This window comes from Chinchilla lanigera, unplaced genomic scaffold (assembly GCF_000276665.1).
Source record: "Chinchilla lanigera isolate Chin_1 unplaced genomic scaffold, ChiLan1.0 scaffold00043, whole genome shotgun sequence".
NCBI lineage: Eukaryota > Metazoa > Chordata > Mammalia > Rodentia > Chinchillidae > Chinchilla > Chinchilla lanigera.
The window spans coordinates 14,280,164-14,301,695 of NW_004955444.1; the positions used below are offsets into that span (position 1 = coordinate 14,280,164).

Genomic DNA, 21,532 nt, shown 5'->3' on the forward strand with positions numbered 1-21,532 from the left:
TATTGGAAATGTATTAACTAATGTATTAACTATTAACTTATCTTTGAAGACCTTTGTTTTGAAGGACAACTTTGATATTGGAAATGTATTAACTATTAACTAATGTATTAACTATTAACTTATCTTTGAAGACCTTTGTTTTGAAGGACAACTTTGATATTGGAAATGTATTAACTATTTGTGGCTAGGACACAAAACTATACCCAGAGTTCAAGTGAAGAGAGTCTTAATTTGGCTCACAGTTTCAGAGGCTTTTAGTCTAGGGTGGACTGGCTTCATGGCAGGCACATCATAGCAAGAGGACATGGTGTAGCAAAACCGCTGAGTTCTTGGAGACTGGAAAGCAGAGCAGGGACTCAATGCCAGAGAGGAAAACGTGAGGGACCAGATATAAATTCCTAAATCCATGCCTCCATGATCCATGCAGACAGCCAAAAATATGTTCTACCCGTCCCTCAGGCAGACTCCAGACAAAACCAAGTTTGACACTGCATGCTAACCACCACATCAAACCCTTGTCAGCTTCACTCCCAAACATATCTCCTTAAACCACACTTAATCTCCAAATAGAAAAAATAGCAACTTCTTAATTCCACTTACCATATTGCACCTATCTTGCATAAAATCGAGGACCCAATAATCCCTTCCCAAAAGTCTCAATAGTTCTATCTTTTTAAAAAAAGTCCAAATCCAAATCTCTTCTAAGACTCAAAGTAAACTATTAATGAATAACGTCTATAAAAATAGAAATAAAACCAAGTTGCATCATTTCAAGGTACAGTGGCACAGGGTAAACATTCTGATTTCAAAAGGGAGGTATGGGGGATGGAAAATAATTAGATAAAGGCAGAATGAAACCTAGCAAGGGACATGGTAAGCCTTGTAGCTCCATATCTAGCATCTCATACATATGATGATAAAGCAGAAGTACCAAAGGGCTTGAGAAGCCCCATTCGTATGGCCTTTTGAGTTGCAGACCACATTTATTCTCTCTTGGGGTGGCTTCATTCACAGCCTGCAGAATTCCGTGGCAGAAATTCTGTGTTCCTGGTATTTCTGACTTCCTGGAGTTTCCACTGCATCTTCAGTTTGATTCTCATAGCTTCACACACTGGTTTTTGCCTTGTCTTCAAGACTTGCCTTTGAAGTCTTACACCACGGTTCTTGCATTCTGCATGCTGGTAAAACTAGTATCACATGAACTGTTCCACAGCCTGGCAGCAGTCCAGTCAATAGCCAGGCTCCCTTGAACCATGGCTGCAGCAGTCCCTTAGTGCCTGATTGGCTGAGCATGGTGGAATTAATCCCAGGGAACCAATTTAGGGGGGATCTTGCTGTTTCCTGAGATGCCCTCAAGGCTTCTTTTTCCTTGGCCTTGTACAAAGTGCTTTCTTCCTTTTTAATAGTGCCAGGCTCTTCAGCAACACCTCCTTTGGCCCTAACTTTGCATATGGCTCTTTTTAGGTCAAAATTTAAACTTTTCAAATTTTTCTGCTCTGCTTTTGGCCCCCTGATTCACACTACAAATTGCACTACAAAAACAGCATTACACATGCCCCAGCCTGAATATTGGGCTGCTTTGAAATTTCATCAGCCAGATTAATTAGGTCACTTACCTTAATCTGAGTATCCTTCAAAGTCTCAGATAAAGTATGCTCCAAAGTCTCATGGATAAAATGTAGGCAAATTTTCTGCCAGGACATAACACACATGACCTTATTCCACCTCTCAGTGGAATCTTCGATCCCTGCTGAAACCTTCTAAGCCTGACATTTATTGTCTGCATTCCTCTCAACATTCAAGTCTTCTGAGCTCCAACTGGAATCACCCCTCAGGCTCTTCTTAAACCATTCCAAGTTCTTCTTATCTCACATCCTTTGCACACTCCTGCAAACCTGTTCTAAAGGTCAGCTATAGCAACAAGAATAACCTCATTCTGTGGTGCTAATTTTCAATATTAGCTTTTCATCACTTTACATCATACCCAACATTCACAACATGAAGAGATGGAGAAGTTTAATTTGGCTCACTATTTCAGAGGCTTTCAGTCCATTGTAGGCTGGCTGTAAGTCAGGAATATCACAGTGGAAGGGAATGGTGGGACAAAGGTGCTTAGTTCATCATGGCCAGGATGCAGAACAGGGGAACACTGCCAGAAAGAAAGAGGACTTTCTTTCTGACATAGACTCTAAGGCATAGACTCTAAGGCATATGACTCACGCAGAAACACTCAGAAATGTACTCTATCAACCTCACAGGTGAATGTCAAAGCCAATTAAGTTGGGACTCCACCCTAACTGCTACAGGGAGCTTCTTTTCTGGTCATACCAACTTGGAGTTCTAAATGCCTCATCTCTCTGGATGTCCATATTTCTACCAATATTAGGGAAGTTTTCTGTTACTATTTTATTGAACAGATTTGCTGTGCTTTTAGTCTGGACTACAGTACTCTATTATACACTGAAAATTTGTAAGATTCAACTTTTAACTGTGTCCTAGATTTCTTGTATATGTGGTATATCAATTGCATTTTTTTATTATTGTCTGATTGTGATAATTCACAAGTTATATATTCAAGCCCTGAAATTCTGGGTTCTGTTTGATCCTGTCTACTGGTGAAATTTTCCACTGAGTTTTTCATGTACTTTACTGTGTTTTTCATTTTTAGGATTTTTATTTGATTCTTCTTTAGGATATCCCTTTGTTGAATTGCTCCTTCGTATCTTGCACTGTTTTTATTCAGCTTTCCTCTTTGAAGTTATTGATTGTATTACAAATTGATCTTGTGAGTTCTTTTACTTTCATTCATTCTGATGTTATATTCACTTACTGACAAGTTTTGGATCTTTGGATGAGTCATGTTGCCTTATTTTTTCATACTTATTTTGCCTCTGTGTTGAAATTTGTATTTCTCTTGGGACTTTTATGTGAGAGTCTTCTTAGTGACTAGCTATATTAGTCAGTTTTCCTGTTGCTGGGAAGTATACTGATGCCCTCACTGTATTGGAGTAGTGGTTTATTTAGCTCACAGTTGCTGGGGGTACAGCCCATGGTAAGCTGGCTGCAAAGCAGAAGTGTCATATTGGAAGGGCATGGCCTAGGTAAAGTTCCATGACAGCCAGGAATCAGAAAGAGAAAGTAGATCTGAAAAGAAGTGTGAGTCCTTCTAGGTCAAACCTCCAGTGACCCATCTCCAACCAACCTCCACCTCCTGATAGCACATTCAGCTATAAACTTATCAAAGGACTGTTCCAAAGCTAGCCTGCCTGTATAAGGAGCCAATTTCAGAATAAATCCCTGTACTGAGTTTATAGCTTGCAATAACCATGGGTTTCTTCAGTAGGTAGAACTGCTGGTCTGTTACTTATCATTGGAGGTGCCAACCCTCTCCAGGAGTACCTTGTACTTGAGGAATCAGCTTCTCTCCACCCTAGGGAGCTGGGGTTGGCTTTGTAGTCTATTTCATTCATTTCTCTATGTTGCCTTTCTGTTTTTCCATAATTTTTAGTTTTCCTGTCACAACTTTCTTCATCCTTAGAGCTCTCCTCATTTTTCTCCTCTGAGTAGCTGTTTTCCAACTGTCTCTATGCCAGGTCATAGAGAAACTGTAAAGTGTTACCCATCATCTTGAATCTATCACCTTCTTACACTTTAATATCAACATGTTGAACTATTGCTCAGCCCTCATTTCTCAGGGCAAAGTGCTATTCTGAAGCAGACATGATCTTGCCATTTGTGGATGAGGGCATATCATAAAGTCACAAATGCCAGAATACTTCATGCGGTGTAGATTTGAAAACTAAGTCAGTGGTTAGCTTACACAGAAGTTTTCCTTGACACTAACCAGAAACCCTTTTTTCCTAGTTATTGTTTGGAGAAAAAAAGTTACATGGATTCCCTTCCCTCTTTCATCCCCCAACACATATCCTCATACCCCTAATTGCTCTAATTAATAATAAATAAAACTAAAGTATTGTTAAGGTATATTTTAACTGAAGTAAATTCAATGCCTTTTTGAGTTGTAAGATATTAAGTTTATATAGGTAATGAATTATTTTGAAATGTTGGTTTGTTGATATCACTGTTCACACATCACACATCAGTTATTTCCCTTTATAATTAGTCATTTCTCAGTATCTATAGGGTATTGGTTCCAGGACCTCTTGAATATTAAATCTGCTCTGCTTAAATCTGCTTTTTTTAAAATGATGTATTTTCTACATATTCTTCAAATCATCTCCAAATTACTTGTAATATTTTATACAGTATAGTTGTTACACAGTATTGTTTAGGTAATAATTAAAAGAAAAAAATGTACTGTACTATATGTGATCAGTACTCATGCAGGTTGTCTTTATTTTCAATCAGCAGTTAACTGAATCCACAGGTGCAGATAATGGAATTTGGAGGGCTGACCATAATTAACTACTTCCAAAGATGACCTATGGTGCTCTAGATCCATCACATTATTACCACTGCTTAGAGAATGAGAGCTAGGCTGCCATCATTAGTGCATGACTTGCTTATTTCTTCCCCTCTCCTCATAATAAAATACAGAAAAAGGTGTGGATAGATGAGAGCAAAGTCATGTTCTGCTGAAGACTATGCTGAAGTTAGCTAGTGCACTGTGTCTTCTTAAACTCAGATTTTGGGTTGATCTTGCAATCTTTTATGACAATTGTCTGGCTTATTTTCCTGGTTTATTTTGCAAATTAAAAAGACAGAAGTTCTAAGGAGACTATTCCTGTTTTGCAGTAAAGAAATGTGATGTCTCTGCAAAACAAGTATCTTGCTGTTGATCTTGTCACTGCAGGTAACCATTTAATGGTTCATGGGATGTTCATCACAGCTAATTGGAGTGTGGTGACTGGTTCCTCATAGATGATTGTGTTCTCACCATGTTCTCATTCATACCAGGTGTGATTTGCTGAGGAGAATTCTTCTAGCATAGACTTTAGTGCATACCTACTGCAGGATACCCAGAAGCTGGAGCCAGCTGGAAAGAGAGGATTTGAGGGATCTAAGGGAAGGGAATCTATACTTCACTGGTTTCCCAAAAACTGACCAGAGAGATCCATCACTACGGAGGAAAGATTAACAGCTTCTTGGAGGAGAATGTTTTCTGCTTTATTCAAAGTAAAATCTCTTTGAAATTACTCCAGGTTACTGTTCTGTGAAAGGCAAAGGACAAAATTATAGAAAGCTATTTTGCTGAATAGGAGAAGGTGACATCAATTATATCGTGTATTTTTATAGCTAAAGTATTCATTTTTATAGCTTTGGCTTTTTAAATGTAGAATTATTGGGATGGGATATTTTTGCCTATAGAAAATTGAAAAGGATTAATTATTTCTATAATTACTTAATATAAAATTTAATAGAACTTTTAACAAAAGTGTTGGTATAATAGACTTTAAATTTGTTGTCATATCTCCTTATAACTTTATTCTAAACAGTTAATATTAATAAAAAACTTTAGAAGCTTCACTTGTTTCAACATCTATCACAGTTTCTAGCACTGAGTATTTCTATCCCTGAGAAATCTTGTAGAAATTCTTCATTTTTAGAAAAATGAGGTGGAATATGAATTAATAAACAAACAGTTTAATGCAGCAATTGTTATCATTTCCCATAGTGTCTTAGGGTTCTAAATACTGATATCAAAATGTTCAAATTTAGTATAAAAATGATCAGTGTCATACATATGAAACTTTGTGCTACTTCAATTTTTAAAATGTAAAGATTTTATAAGTAGGTACTCACCTATAATAAATATTAATTAGAGCATATATTAATACAATGATTATTCTTCATTATAAACCTAATAGAAAACACAGCAACTGAAGTGGAGTCAACTGCTACAATTCCTGCTTCTGAATATTTAGTGTTAAAAATATGTCTCTAACTTTCAGGTTTATGCTCTAGATTTGTATAGTATAGATAGTGTGTTTATTTAACAACATGTATCCCCTTTGTGAAAGGGCTGAGGCTATTTTTGGAAATTTCATAGAATCATATGTGTGTTTGGTCCTTAGTACACTGAAAACAAATAATGGTAGGATGAGTGCTCATAAACTGTTAAAGAGACTAAGGTTTTGGTTGAAAAATCAAAGTTGTCCTTGTATAAGCAATGTTCTGTATTAACTGTACCTTGGAATGATGAACATATAAATCATATTATGTTAGAAAGACAAGTGGCTTACTGTTTGATTACATCCAGTGAGAACTTAGTGTCCTGGTATTGTATTTTGGTAGAGCTGTCCTAGGATGTGAAGGGATTAACTTCTTCAGATGATAATTACTTCTGGGTTAGTGATATCGTCACTGTCGATTCCTTTATTTATGTTTGTGTATTGAGTATATAGCACTATAGAACTGCTTTTTACTTATAATAATGACTATCAACACTTTGAAGCACTTCCTATATACCTACCAGACATATGACAAGTGCTTTATTATTATATTGAATTTTATTGAATGGTCTGTCACAATAATATTCTTCATTTTATAGATGTAGACAGTAAGTCTCAAATAATGTTCCCAACATCATACAGTCTTGTGAAATTTGATGCAAGATCACTGTTTTACAAAGGAATGCTGTATTGTAGGAACTTAAAACCAAAGAGGAGCATGTTTTCAACCTCATAGGATTAATCAAAGAAGTTTACCATGATTCCCATTTAAATGATTCTTCCTAGATAGATTATGCAAGCTACTGCATGTGTCATTTCTATAGATACTATTGTGTTTAGAAAAGCAACATTAAATATTGAATGAGAAAGTGTTATAGATAGTTCAAATACTGCTTGATGTAGCAAAGTGTAGTGGCTACTGAGCTCTCTCTTGGATGCTTTCAAGTCCATATTGAACTTTCAATCTTGTTTTGGATTTTTGGATGAAATGACCTTTTCCACATGGGCAAAGAATGTCAGCATTGTACTGTATAAAGAATATGTAACTTTGCTTTTCTGTTTCCTGGTAGCCATACATGATACCTTTACCATATATGTAGTATATGTGCATATATATGTGTGTGTATGTATATACATATACATGTATATACATATGGATAAATATATATAAGTATATATTTCAAACAAATTCTACCCTTTTTGCTTGTCAGTTTGTTGTACCATATGGTATAGAGCATCATGCCAAAGAATAAAAATATTCCTAGAACATATGAAATCATCAGTCAGCTGAAGAAGGGTAAAGACTTTTGACCACATATATCATAGCATTTGTAACTGAGAAATTTGTAGGCAATAATACATGGCCTTAATACCCACAGTTCTCAAAAGAACACACATTTTAAACAAAATGAGAAAGAATCCAAATGCCAAGTCTTTGATTTAACAGAAGTTGATTCATATTAGTGTTTTCTTCCTTTATCAAAATTCTCTGTGTCTGTGTATGGAACTTTTCTCTCATTGTAATCTTGAGAATTTCTGCGCAGTTTGGCTTTTAAAGTTTTCAGAAGCAGAGGTCTTAAAGATGAAACCCAGTTGCAGATAGGTAGTACCTTTAGGTTGCAGACAATATGACCACTACAGTTTTTCTAGCTTATTTTGTGGATGTTTCAACAAATAAATGTACAGATTAGATTACACAGTTTTCCTAGGGTTTCTGGAATAAAGTTGTCTTAACAATGTGATTCAAGGCTATTTCCAACAATTGCATTACATTGTCAGAATAGAGATGAGTCACAGAAAAACAAGTGTTAATAGTGGGCCTAGACTGGAAAAATTCTTAGGAGTGGGATCTATTTGATTTGGGATAGAATTGGATGTAAAAGGAGGGAAGGCAAGAGGGAAGGAGGACAGTTGATTCTTTCACTTCTGCTTTAAATTAAGGATTGGGTGGGGAGCAAAGGTGGAACTACTTTGTTAGACATGTTGAACACGCAAAGTCTGTGAAGCACTCTATCACATGTTCTCTTCAGCAATTTAATACACGTACCTTGGCTTTAAAAATTCAATACTACTTTCATGGTTCTTTTTACATAAGCAGGAATAAATGGACAGCTCAGGACAGTTTGCTCAGATGTTGCAACTTCCTCAAGCTGCATGAAACATCTGCTTTCTTTTCTCAAGATGATGTCTTCTGGGTCAACATATTATCTGAAGGGTAGCATGGAACTTAAAAGTCTCTTTGGATTTTTAAAATCTGCTTGATGGAAGAAGATCCAATTCCTCTAAGGTCATGAAGTTACAAAAGATACAGGCCTGGAAATAGCTAGTTAACACTTGCTGTATCTTGAGAGAAATAGGCATGTGATCAAGTGATGAGGGTGGGTAAATGTCTGATTGCCAGAAGGAATTGAGCTTCACCCCATGTTTCTTGTCATTAAATGAAATTGATACCTGTCAGCAGGATTGTGTATTTTCCACGTGTATTTTCACACAGGCTAAGTGAGTTAAGGTAGAGCACCATGGCTATGGAGCTTTGGTTGTGTCTATGAGCCTTATACAGAGCAAGCAGAACAAGAGAGTTGAGAGAGAGAGGCACAGAGTGATTATGATAATTGGTCATGGAATCTAGTCTGGAAAACAGGCAAGAGAGGACATCAAATAGGTTAGGGTTAGGGTTGGGGATCTAAGTTCCTGAGACTCTGCTCATGCCTGAGGTTGGTTTCAACTCTGCTCTCAGTTGCAGCACATTCCTCTTTGTGCTTCAGTTAGTACAGTTTGGGTTTCTGTTACTTGAGGCTGAGAGAATTCTGCCAAATTGTTCAGAAAATATTTTTAAAAAGGTGTGGAGCTAGTTAACAAAGCTTTAAACAAGTGTTTCTCACAGCGTTCCAGAATTATTATTAAAGTTACGTGATGCCCATGTCTCTAATCTGGGATTGTGTTTCAGTTGATGAAGACTGAGGAATTTGTCTTCAAAACTTAGGTTGTTTGAGAACAACCATAGATTGAAATCCTCTCAGATAAGGTGGTTAGTGGTAGCTTCAAATTATTTAGATGCTGCTCATTAATTATTGAACTAAATGATCAGTTAATGTTTGGATTATCTCAGTGCTACTGAGATATTTATGAAGGAAGAAAAATATATTCAGATTTCCCCTGGATCATTTTTGTGTAGCTCTAGGATTGTGTAGAGCGTAAGGGAGTCAGCACAAGGTTGTGGGTTCAATCACCCTAATGGGTTGGTGATCTGGGTGTGCAGGGCACCATGTGAGTGCCCAGGTATGGCTGCCACTCTTGAGCTGATTATAGTTTTTATTTGTGTTATTGTTTAATGTTTATAATGTTGAGTGGGTTTATGGTTCAATAGCTTTATTCTTTACAGTAGATAAATACTTTATTGCAAATTAAGGCTCCTTAAACAATCAGTGTGTAAAGTGTGCCCCCTTTAATGTGCATTTACAGCAAGCAATAGAATGTAGTGGGAAGAGCTTTAGTGTGTTTTTCATCAGAACTGTGCTGATGTCATTCCTTCCATCTTCCTGCTCTGAAATTCAAGGCAAATTCTTTACTCTTTTTGTACCTTAGAGTCTACATCTATAAAATGAGGGGCTTATACTGGAGCTCTAAGAGCCAGTATAGCTCTAAATCTAAGACTTAAAAGACATTTTACTTTTTTCCTATTATTTTTGGGACTTAGAGATGGGTTTTGTCCTTTTTTATTTTGGTTTTAGAGTGATCCTGTGGGATAGATCCAACAGATTTTGTGCATGATGAGTGAAGAATTCAAGCAAACATCTAATGGTAAAAGAAAAGCAGTACATTTATTGAAGATAGTGAGAAAACATGTTCAGGGTTGCTCAGAACCGTGTCAGTAAAAACAAGCGTGATGACCAGAAAAGTGGTACCATGACAACAGGAAAAGAAAAAAAACAAAAGCACATAGATAAATCAAGTGTTTTAAATTTCTAAGGAAGTGCATCGCAGCCTGGGTTCCCATTTATTGGGTTGTTAGGTAAGATTGACAGTAATGATTAACAAAGTTTTGATTCATCTTGAGTTAAGGGCTTTCAACAAGTATGTTTGTTCTACAGTTCACTCTGATTAAGTTACACGTAACAGTGGAAGGAAGACTGGCACTAGGATGCTGCCCAAACTCAAGTGGATGGAGGGGAGTGGTCTGCCAGCCTCCATTGTGTTCCCTGTGCTAATAGCACACTGTTAGTCTCACATAAAGGTTATGTGTCCCTCTTTGTTATTGGATCAAGCTGGTTATTAATATGGGTTTAAGGATACATTGTGATGAAAAGTAAAGACTTCTGTGCACACACACACACATACACACATCATAGTAGTTGAGAATACTAAACAATAAAGATGAAGTTAAAAAACAATAAGAACATTGGGACTTGCTGGCCATATTTTTGGCTGTGTTGTTTTGAGAAAACATGACCCAGTGCTTGAAGAATGAAGGAGTCTCCTCTTCAGGGAGAAGAAAACATCCCATATGTGCTTTGTTGCCCAGCTGAAGGTGGGGAATAAAGGTGGAGGTGAGTTCCACGACTTGGAGGTGGAGAGGTGAAGATAACATTTGAGGGAGTGGAGAGCAGATCACTTTGCCTCGAAGGAACAGAAGAAAAGAAAGTGTAGACTCCACATCACAGACTACCAGATGACCTTGCTGTGTAATGTGATGCAGGGAGCACATTCAAGTGTTAATATTTATTTAATTCCTTTGGTGAAAAGATAAACAACTAACATTTAGTGAAATTGCTCCTTGAAAATATAAATACTTCTTTAGTCACTTCTTGTTTTTAATGTGTTGTTAATATATGCTTGCCTATAGTTAAAGAATTCGTAGAGAACAAACATTCATCCATAGTTATAATACTGAATGTTGAAATGGAGCTGATATTTTAAAAGGAAAAATATTATAAAACCTTTTAATTAATCTTTTTCATAAGATTAATGTATAAAACAGTTACCTAAAAGATGAATAGATGGATTTCTACTTTTATAAATGATGGGCATGAAAAATCATTTCCTGTCTCAAAAGTTATGAACTATTAAATATAAATATATGCTTTGGATCTGTGTAGAGTTGTACTGCACCAGTTGGTAGCAGTGGATCATTGCATCATTTAACTGATGCTTAAATGTTGAAAACTAAGTGAAGTAATACATTTTGTTACCTATATGTATTTTATTTTCTCAAGCTAATCCTGCTTAAGTCTTAATAATTCACTGTTGTAATTCCCTTGCCTGTAAATTATTATCACTGTTATAGAAATTCTAGAATTTGAGGGCATTTGTTATGTTGATATAAGTAAAGTTGATCATTAAACGTTTAACTGGAGACAATCGAGCAAAGAAAATGTATGATTTCTCACTAAGAATTTATCTTTAAAAAAAAAAAAAGAATTTATCTTTGCATCACATTAAAAATAATTTTAATACCTCCTCAGGATTCCTTTTTAAGACTTACAAGTTTGATAAATTAATTAGTTGGAATAAAATAAAATTGTTACTATTATTTTTTATTTCTGCACTAAAAAAAACTCTGCTATGGTAGGTTTTTGAACCCCAATTAGGAAAACTACAATAGTGCATGAATTTCCATAAGCTGAGTGTGTATGTTCTGTGCCATCATTTATAACAGTTTTAGCAAACTAAAGAAATGTTCACATTTAAAAATGTGGAAGACAGTTCAGAATCTCAACTTGGGAGCATGTCTGCCTTTCTCATTTCCTCCTTCTCGTACAAGCCCTGTATTTCTCCTCCCCATGGAATTTGCACAGGAGCAAAGGGTTTGAAGACATAACTGTGCACAGTTCACACAAGGTCTTGTGAGGAAGACGAGACTACTTCTTCAGCCATATGGAGCACTGAAACTTTGGGGAACAAACCAAAATGGTAATTTGAAGTCTTCTTTAGGAAATAAAACTTGTGTGACTAGAAATAGACTAAACCTAAATATATTCTGGTTTATGTGCATTCTGTTATAAAACACATGCCAATAAGTGGGGCTTTAGGGGGTCAGCAGGGAGCAGGCATATTTTCCCAGAGAATGTGTTCACTATTGTTTTTGTGGTTTGATAGTTTCAAGTCTTTTCTACCTAGGGGACAATTCTTTATTTAATAAATATAGTTTCAAATATTTTCAATCCCTTTGAGGAAATGACTGTTCTTTTAATGAAGTCCCCCTCCTAACTTTACTGAGATATGATTGACACATAAAAACTACATATATATATATATATATACATATATATTACAAAATTGTTTTTATGTAAGTATACTTGTGTAATACTTGCCACAACCAAGTTGATGTATATGTCTATCACCTTTCATGGTAACCATGAATAGTTAAGCCCTACTCTGAATACATTTCAAGTATATACTACATTATTATTAAAGCTATACATTAGATCACTAGAGCTTAATCTGATACTTGAAAGTTTGGGCACTTTGACTGCTATTTTCCTATTTCTCTATCCTTCATCCATACCATTACCACTCTACTCTCTGTTTCTCTAAGTTCCACTTTTGGGAGTCCACACATAAGTGGTATCTTGCAACATTGTCTTTTTATAGCTGCCTTATTTCGCTTAGCATAATGTCCTCCAAGTGTACTTATGTTGTCACAAATGGTAAGATTTTTAAAGGATGAGTAATATTTTATGGTTTTCACATCCTCTCTATTGTTAGTAGTGCTGCAGTGAACACTGGAGTACAGATATCACTTCAAGGTACTGATTTCATTTCTTTGGATATATACCTAGAAAGAGCATTGCTGGATGAGATGGTGGTTGTATTTCACTCTTGGAGGATGCGCCATAGTTGTTTCCACAGCAGCTGTACCAGTTTATATCCCCATCAACAGTCTACAGGGATTCCCTGTTCTCTACAAGCTTGACATCACCTATTCACTTTTTCATACCAGGTGGGAGGTGATAGCTCACTTACATTTCCCTGATGATTGATGGTTTTTGGCATCATTTCATATTCTTGTTGGCTATTTTTATGTTTTTGATAAAAATGTCAGTTGAACTTTTTCCTATTATGTAGGTTGATTTTTCATTTTGTTGAATATTTCCTTTGTTGTTCAGAAGTATTCTAGTTTTAAGTAGTTTCACTTGTTTTCATTTGGCTTTTGTTGTCTGTGTTTTTGCTGTAGTATCTGAAAAATCATTGCCACACCCAATGCCCAGAAGCTCTATGCTTCCTTCTAAATATTCTGTACTTCTGGGTTTTATGTTCAACTCTTTAATCCATTTTGAGTTGATTTGCCTCAACAGTATAAAATAACAGTCCAGCTTTATTCTTTTGTGTGTGGATAACCAGTTTTACCAAGACTGGTTATTAAAAAGACTCTCCTTTCCCCACTGTGTATTTGTGCTGTATGTATGTGTGTGTGCTTTACTAGTTTTCTTACTATTCTTAGTCAATTGTGTATGGATGAGTTTATTTTTGGACTCTTTATAGTGTTCCATTGGCCTCTGATTCTATTTTGATGTTACGGTAATGTTTATTATGAATTATAACTGTAGAAATCTCACTTTGCTCTTTCAATTTTAAAAATTATAAAATATTCTTGGAAATATTGGTCCTCTCCTTGGCATAAAAATTGAAAATAATGTTATGAACTCTTGTTGAAGTTTTTCTATTTTTTTTCCCAAAATAATTCAGATTGCCCATGATGTATAACTATGAAAGTGGAAAGAACATTTAGTTTGGAGCCCAGTGTTAAAAGATCCTTGAACTTTTTATTTTAAAGAGAGAAGAAAAAGAAAAGCAAAATAACAACAACAAAAACAAAAGCAAAACAGCACAAAAACAATACAAATTATAAAGAATTTCAAAATAAAATGGTAGGAAATTAACAATGGTTGTTATATTACATATTGTTATCTTCAACAAAGTTGCTCAGATTACCACATGTAGGAATGCAAAAGCATACAGATCTTTAAATTTTTAACCAGCAATATTTTTCTTATTCATCAGGTATTTATCATACTGATACTTTATTTATTTTGGGGGCAGGTACTGGGGATCAAACTCACGACCTTACGCTTGCCAGGCAGGCGCTTATGCCACTGAGCTAAATCCCCAGCCCCTCATCAGGTATTTATCTAAAATGAAAATGTTTTAACTATTCTGAGCTTCAGTGTCCTCATGTGTAATATAAATAGTTTTATATTTCATAATTTCTAAGATCTATTCCAGGTCTGAATTTCCACCTCCATAAAAGTCTAACATCCCATACTCTTATTAAAATCTGATCATGTTTCTATATATTTTCTTATGAATAATATATGTACCAACTTCTATATTTTCTAGTTCTTATAATTCAACACAATTGTTCTTTCTTGGTGGCCATTATTTATTTTCTTACACATTTCTTATGCAGTTAATAAAAAACACCCTGGATTTTATTTTTGCAAAATTGTGTAAGAATTTTAGATATATAGGAGAATTAGTAATCACAAAGAGCATCCATCAATTAAAATTAAGAAAAGTGATAGAAGAATTGCTCAGAACCTTGATTTTGTTTTAGAGGGAGGCTTTATTAACTAAGAAATGAATAAATTAATGACCTCATATTTTGTTCCACAGGCATCTTTGCAGTTGTTCCATCTGCCATATTTCTATTCTGATGTAATAGCTGGTTTGTGACATTCATGAATACATCTTTTATTCTGGTGAGTGCCAGCAGATCCAAATCTCTGTGGTCATTTTCTTCCTCTGTCATTGGGTTCAAGAGCAGGCCAGGTTGGAAAGGCCGCCTTAAGAGTTATTTATGGTCCTCCTTCTCCTTCTTCCTACAGTGTAGCAGGACCTCATGGTGCTTGATGAGCTGGGTTGGCACTTGTTCATCATCAACGGACCCTCCCTGGGTTTGTAATCTGATGATGGTAGTCAGGTTGTCTGAGGTCCCAGATGGGGCAGTTTGATAGAAAGAATAGAACCCAAAGACTGTCTTTTACCAGCTAGATGACATTGATCTCTTAGCCTTGAGCCTAGAATTTTCCATTTGAAATATAACAGTAATCCTATTGTTACTATTGAAAACATTACTATGGTTTATGTATCATTTCATTTGATCCTCAGTGAGCAATGAGATGTGAATTATATCATCATGTTTTGCAGGGGTACAAACGTGGTAAACTTACCAAGTGTGTACAATGATTGTTGTCCCTTCTTCTTGATATTTGCATTTTAAAATAAAAGAAAGGGAGAATACAATTACATTGATTGAGAATTTAGTGTGTGCCTAGACCTTGCTAAGTGTTTTGGTATATTACACTATTAAACAGTACATTCAGTAAATAATTAAATAAATTAAGAATATTAAATATGCCTAATAATAATGTGAAACAACTTATCCCCATTTTATAGATGAAAAAATTAAGGTTTAGAAAAGTTTCAAAAGGTATTTGAAGGTCATATAGCTAATAACTGAGATTTGCATCCAATCTGTTGGACCCAAGGTAGCCAATGAAATCTATCTCAAGGATCAGCCTCCATCCTTTGACAAGATTGTCTACAGCAGTGTGAGAAGAATTCCAAGGTTTTGTCTAGAATCCCTGGGAAAGATCAATTAGTGACCTTTTTCACAGAAATATCTTATCCTTGAAGTGAACTAATGTCTCTTCCATCTCTACAAGCCAGCTTTCTAGGTAACCATAGGTGTAGGCAGTGTCTTACCCTCTATCTCCTTGAAAACAGTGCCTGAGACAGAGGCTGTGTGTAGTCTAGAAGTTTAATTAGAATTCAACTCCAGGGAGCAGAACCAAAAGATGAGGATGGAGTGAAAGTCAACACAAGGACATTTAATACAGGCGGCACCTACTGGTACTCTCTGGTGTGACCTTTTGAGACACTTTATGAAACAAGTGTGAGAACTGCCCATGTAGGAGGATCACAGGGTAGAAGCATTTATGACCAGGTTCCTGTGTTGTATTGGGTGGAGATGGTTTCATGGGTGTTAACTCCTCTACACTACTAGGTGGCACATGTGTGAGAGTTCAGGGAACTAGAGGGGGCTAACTTCTGTTTTAGTATCATAGAAGCGCAGGAGTGAAAAACGAGAAGCCAACAATGTAGGTTGGAAGTAATGTACTGCCAACTTGCACTTGAGTGAAGCTGATATAAGCCTGAACTGAGCATGGTTAGCTCAGTGTTGGTGATGTGACTATTGGGACAATGGACATGTTGAAGGAGGACCCTACAGGATATTGACTGTTGCTGATCTCTTTAATGCCCATGGCCCTGGTGAACTCCATGACCCTGGTAACCTGTGAACCATGTGTACAAGGATACAAGTATGCTAGGGCAATACTAAGGGCATCTAAAATGAGTTTCTTCCTGAATTTCTCTCCCATCATTCTTTTATTAGCAAGTTAGGATCAATTCTTTTTTTTTTTTTTTTAGTACCGGGAATTGAACTCAGGACTTTGCGCTTGCCAGGCAGGCGCTTCAAGTTGGGCTCATTAATTGTCAATTTTTGCGACCATGAGCACATTGGGCATTAACAGTTGTATTTTATTGAATATCTCAGCCCGTGATCTCACTCCTTAACACACTGGTAAAACAGGTATTATTATTTTGCCCTCACAGAAAGAGACACTCTGAATTGCTCAGGGGAATTCCCACAGAGCAGTTGAACTGAAATCCAAATGAATCTCCAGCTAATTCTCAAGTCTAACTCCTTTCTACTTTATTGGGTTTTTGGCAAAGACAGATGGATTGACTCTAATTGGGTGAGTGCTTGAGCTTTGCCCCAGGGATTCTGCAGTGAGCTCACTTCTAGTAGTCAGGCTTATCACCATCCTCCAAGTGAGTCAACTGAAGACCTGTTGAGTCTCAACAGTAAGTGCTGGAAATCCCCGCTGACTCAGAGCTGAATTTCTGAGCCCATGAGTTTTAAAATTTCTGCATAAGCAAAAACTGAAGTTGAATGTTCTTAGAAACTGCACTGGTTTTTCCCACAAGTGTTGGAAGGCCATGTTTTTCTAGCAATGAGAGAAAAAGGATTAAACAGCATGTCTCAAGTTACAAAGAAAATTTTTGTCAACTTCTCAGTGTTCTCATTATAAAATAATAATGTAGATTTCCTGATTTCTAAGGCTCCTGCCAAGCTACAATTTAAGATACAGAACCTACACAGAAGCCGATTGTGAGATGCTAGAGATACGGTTTCAATGTCTGCGTGTGTTTAGCAGAGTCTGTTTGCCACGTGACTTCAGAATCAAAGCTGACACCTCCCTCTCTGCATTTCCTTCCTCTGCTCTATGGTCGCTTTTAATTCTATCCCTGAATTAGGAATTCTGCTACCAGAACAAACCCTGAGTTTAAAAAGTGGTTAGACATTTATTTTGACCTTAGTGTGAAGGATCTTAAGTCATTATATTTTTTCCTTCAGGTATATATTTGCACTTGAGATTTATATCTATTTGTGAAATTCAAAGGTGTGCCCATTAATGATATTTTATCAAGTATTTTTTTGCTAGGCTTGCAGCTACTGGAATACCATGTGCCGTTATATATTTATACTTTAAAATAGTCTAAAAAAATAAATAAATAAAATAGTCTATATGATCATTTGTGTTAGTGTTGAAGTAAAAGACATTCCCAGCTTTATCTGTAAAGGACAGGGGTCTTCTGAAATATTAAAACCATTCCCTTGGACACGAATCCAAATTACCTACTCATCACAACCGAGAAGAGTGCTTTTCATGACAGAAGAACACAGTGGCAGAATAAAACCAAGGAAATTTTGGACATGAAGGGAAATACAGATTATGAGCAGTACCATGAAAACCAGACGCTCTTTTCTCCAATAATAAAGCACATGGGGTGAGTGAATAATATGATTATTTAGTAATGGGGCCAGGAAATAGCAACCTGTGGGTCAACAGCTACCACCTGTGCCTTTTTGTTTGGTATGTGAGCTAGGAATGAACTTTACTGGTGAGTGTTGGTAACTTATTTATGATTTAGAACACTGACTTTGATCTTCACCTACATGGAATGCTAACCCCTCCCCTAGTTATTGTTCTCTTCATTTTATTAATTTCAGATCTAATAATTAAATATTACAACATACAGAATCATAGTCAATTATTAATTTTAAATTCATCAATGGGAGATATGTGGAATTGTTTTTTTCTCCTCTTGTATAAATATCTACACAATGCTTTTGCCTCTTGGTCCTCAAAACTGAAAATATCTAGTATCTCGCTCCTTACAGAAAAAAAGTTTGCCAGCTCTTTTTAATAGAAAAAAAAAAACAGAGAAAAGAAGAGATGATAGGAAAATGAGAGAGGGCAAAGAGAAACAGAGGAAAGTGAAGTAATATTAAAATACAGTGAGTGATATTAAACTAAAGAAACAGAATGTTCTTTTTTTCTAGTTACGTGTAGCATGTACATGGAATCTTTCAGGACCGGTTGGCTTATCCCCCTCCCCAAAAAAGTCATCATTGCTCTGAAAACATAGTAAAAATGTGATCATCTTTGTTAAAACATGTATTCTATGTTAAAATATGACATGTGCATGTAACGTGTATATACACTTAGTCAGTTTTCTGGTATGAGGCAAACATGACCCTAAACCCAGATCCCAGGTCTGCCATGAACTTACCATGTTGGTTTGAGGAATTCCCTTGTGCTTCTGTCCATCTGTCTTCCTGAGTCTCCCTTCTGTAGAGTTGCAAGTAGAATTTTCAGTCTCCTCTAAATTCCTGTGATTTCCATCATGCTGCCTTTGTGAATCCTCTTTTGTTCTAAAACCCTTTGCTTAAATACAGGCTGGCCTGACAGTCAGTCCCCGGTCTGTTTCATCTCTGTCATTCTTTCCTTAGCTTTCTCTGTACATCTTCCTCCTCCTGGAATCTGATCATATCACTGCACTCCACCTAAAACTCCACATCATTGCCATGAGGAAGGCCATGATGAAGGCATACTAGATACATACATCTGTACTTACATCCACTGACCCTAACAACCACTTGCTTCCCACTTTGCTGTCTTTTTTACCCCATGGTTTTGCTTGATTCCAGGTCTCAAGACCCTGATGTTTACCTTGGCTGAACTAGCTTCTAATCCTTCAGGACTGACTTGACCCTTGTCCATTGGTCATGTATCTTAAACACTCACACATTGATTATCTGTTTTGAGTGTTTTATATAACTGTCAGAACAAACATAACTCCAAGGATAAAACATTTCCAAATGTTGGACCTGTTACAGATTTTAGAAAACACTTTTATGAAGGTGATGATCAAGTGTGCACAGATATTCCAATACTAACAACATATTCAAGATACTGTGTACTTTTTAAAACAGGCAATCAAATCATATGTGCTACTCCTATTTCAGACTCTTCACAGCTTCCTGTCCTCTCAGAAGAGAGCACGTATCTCCACCTAGGCCATGGAACCCTCTCAGAAGTAACCTCCCACTTTTTTGCCTTTTCTGTGTATAGGGAAAGGGCACAGTGGGCTCTTTGTTCTTTGGCTATCCCAGTTGGCTCCCCTTTTGTCTGGAACTTGGCCCACGCATTTTCAGCATTGGGTCAAATTTGACGTCCACAGTGCAGCTTAAATGTGGCTTCCTCTGCTCACCACCCTTTTTCAAGCTATCTACCCTCTTACTTAGTAGCACAAATTCATTTCATTTTCTTTTTAGATTTAGATTCAGCCTGGAATTTTCTGGAGCATGAGTTTGTGTGTTGATTCTTGTCTGTACATAAACTACAATATAAACTTTGTGAGTGCTAGAGTCTTTAACCATTGGGTTGGCCCCTAGGTTATCTGGCACCTATCCATAGCTTTTGAATAAATGAGCAAATGTCTGCCCTAAGGGTTGGATCATTTTCTGCAGTAATGGGTTACTTTTCTGCAAAGTGAACTTCAGGGATGCATATTTTCGTTTCAAATAAATCTTCGGTATAATTGGTTAATATATAGAAGAAGCCAAGTTTGTTTGCAAAGCAATAAGAACTGATGTGGTACTAAATATTAGTTTAAGGTTTCAGCTTTCAACAAGAAAACAAATATTCTGTATTCTGTATTTGTATTAGTTGCTTTACATCACTGTGACTAAATACCTGAGAAAAGCAATGCACAGTAGGAAAGGAGGGCATAGCACAGACAACTTCTGACTTCAAGGCAACGAGAAGCAGAGATAGAAGCAAAGAGCCAGAGAGGAGGGGCCTAGAAAGCAGATAGAGTCCCTGAGCTCACACCTCCAGAGTAGCGGTGCGATAGTGCAGTGGCAGGATGATTGCGTAGCATGCTTCAGGTCCTGCATTGAGCTGCAGCGCCAAAATAGGAAGAAAAAAAAAAAGACAGTACTGCTGTTCTCCCCATTGCTGGCCCTAAACTGCAGCAAGTGAGGGCAGGCTGCTCTTGTTCTGTCCCCTGGCTTCTCCACACCTCCTGGACCCACTCCCTTCTCTAGGCACTGTTTCCTGTTTCCATCACCTCAAAAATATCAAATTGATGATATCACTGGACTAATGCACTGAGAAAGTTAGACCCCTCATGATCCAGTCAGCTCTGAAAGTCCTGTCTCTAAACGTATGAGACTTTAGGGTTCATTCTAGATTTAAACCTTGACATATATGTCACTAATACGTTTGAAATCAAGAGCAAACGTGGATATTGAAATCAAAGGCTATTGAGCGTTTGTTTTTCTCTTGGAAAATTACTATCAATACTTTTATTGAAATTAATATGCTTATTGAAATTCCTAATAATTTTTCCAAATCTGAATTCATCATTTCCATTTTTTAAAAAGGTGTTAATCATTGAGTCAGAGCTATTAAACTGAGATACATTCTAATAAAAGTCTTTTCTTTAGAACTTTAGAGAAAAATAACATTTCAAATGCTACAAGATCTTAGTAATTCAAGTAGGGCCTTATTTTTGTATTATTTTAACTTTTTTGGATGTTAACCACGTGTGCTATCTGTACTGTCAATTTTCTTATCATCATGTTAATATGTAATGGAAGTAGTTTATGTCTGAAGAACTAGCCAGAACTTTCATAATTTTGGAGTATAAAATGGACATCAGGCTGTTGAGTAATAAGTAAGTCATCACTGGATAGCTTTAAAGTGTAGAAGGGTTTTGGATTAAAATTTCTTCATATGTTGCAAGAAGTGATAGTAAGAATTATGTGTGTATATTGACACAGGGAGTCAGATATACACACACACGTAGAGAGACATGTAAAGAGACACTTACATATATAGTAAAAGACATAAAGTTTTGCAGTTTCCTTTCAAATATTATAGTATGTCATTTCACACAGAGAACTTTAGAAAAAAATATTCTCTATTTGAGTCTCATTTAGTATCTCTTACCACCTACCTCAGCTATACATAATATCCCATATGTCTTTCCTCATTACTAGTGTATTTTAAAGTCATTAGAACTCAGTAGGTGGCAGAGATACATTGGAGAGCAGATCATTATTAATATAAACCTCTCAGGGGAGCCTTCGGATTTAAATTGTACATATATATATGTCTGTAATCCACAAACATAATTTATCAAAAAGTTGGAGAAGACACTTTATAATGTTTTATATATATATATTCTAAAGTATATACCCC

General features: G+C 36.3%; 1 protein-coding gene and 1 long non-coding RNA gene across 3 annotated transcripts in view; one reads left to right on the forward strand and one right to left on the reverse strand.

Moving 5' to 3' along the window:
* The window catches only part of LOC102022645 (25-hydroxycholesterol 7-alpha-hydroxylase), a gene marked incomplete in the record, with an annotated part of 171,251 nt that overhangs the window by 5,346 nt on the left and 144,373 nt on the right, over nucleotides 1-21,532 (forward strand).
* Nucleotides 14,618-21,532, reverse strand: part of LOC102022433 — an 8,892-nt gene continuing 1,977 nt past the window's right edge. The window contains exons 3-5 of one of the 2 annotated variants that reach the window (XR_262271.2): nucleotides 18,555-18,613; nucleotides 15,083-16,924; nucleotides 14,618-14,929 (exon numbers count right to left, since the gene is read on the reverse strand). This is a non-coding gene — a long non-coding RNA (uncharacterized LOC102022433). The remainder of the gene's footprint in view (nucleotides 14,930-15,082; nucleotides 16,925-18,554; nucleotides 18,614-21,532) is intronic. The other variant, XR_001235524.1, reaches the window with a different exon arrangement.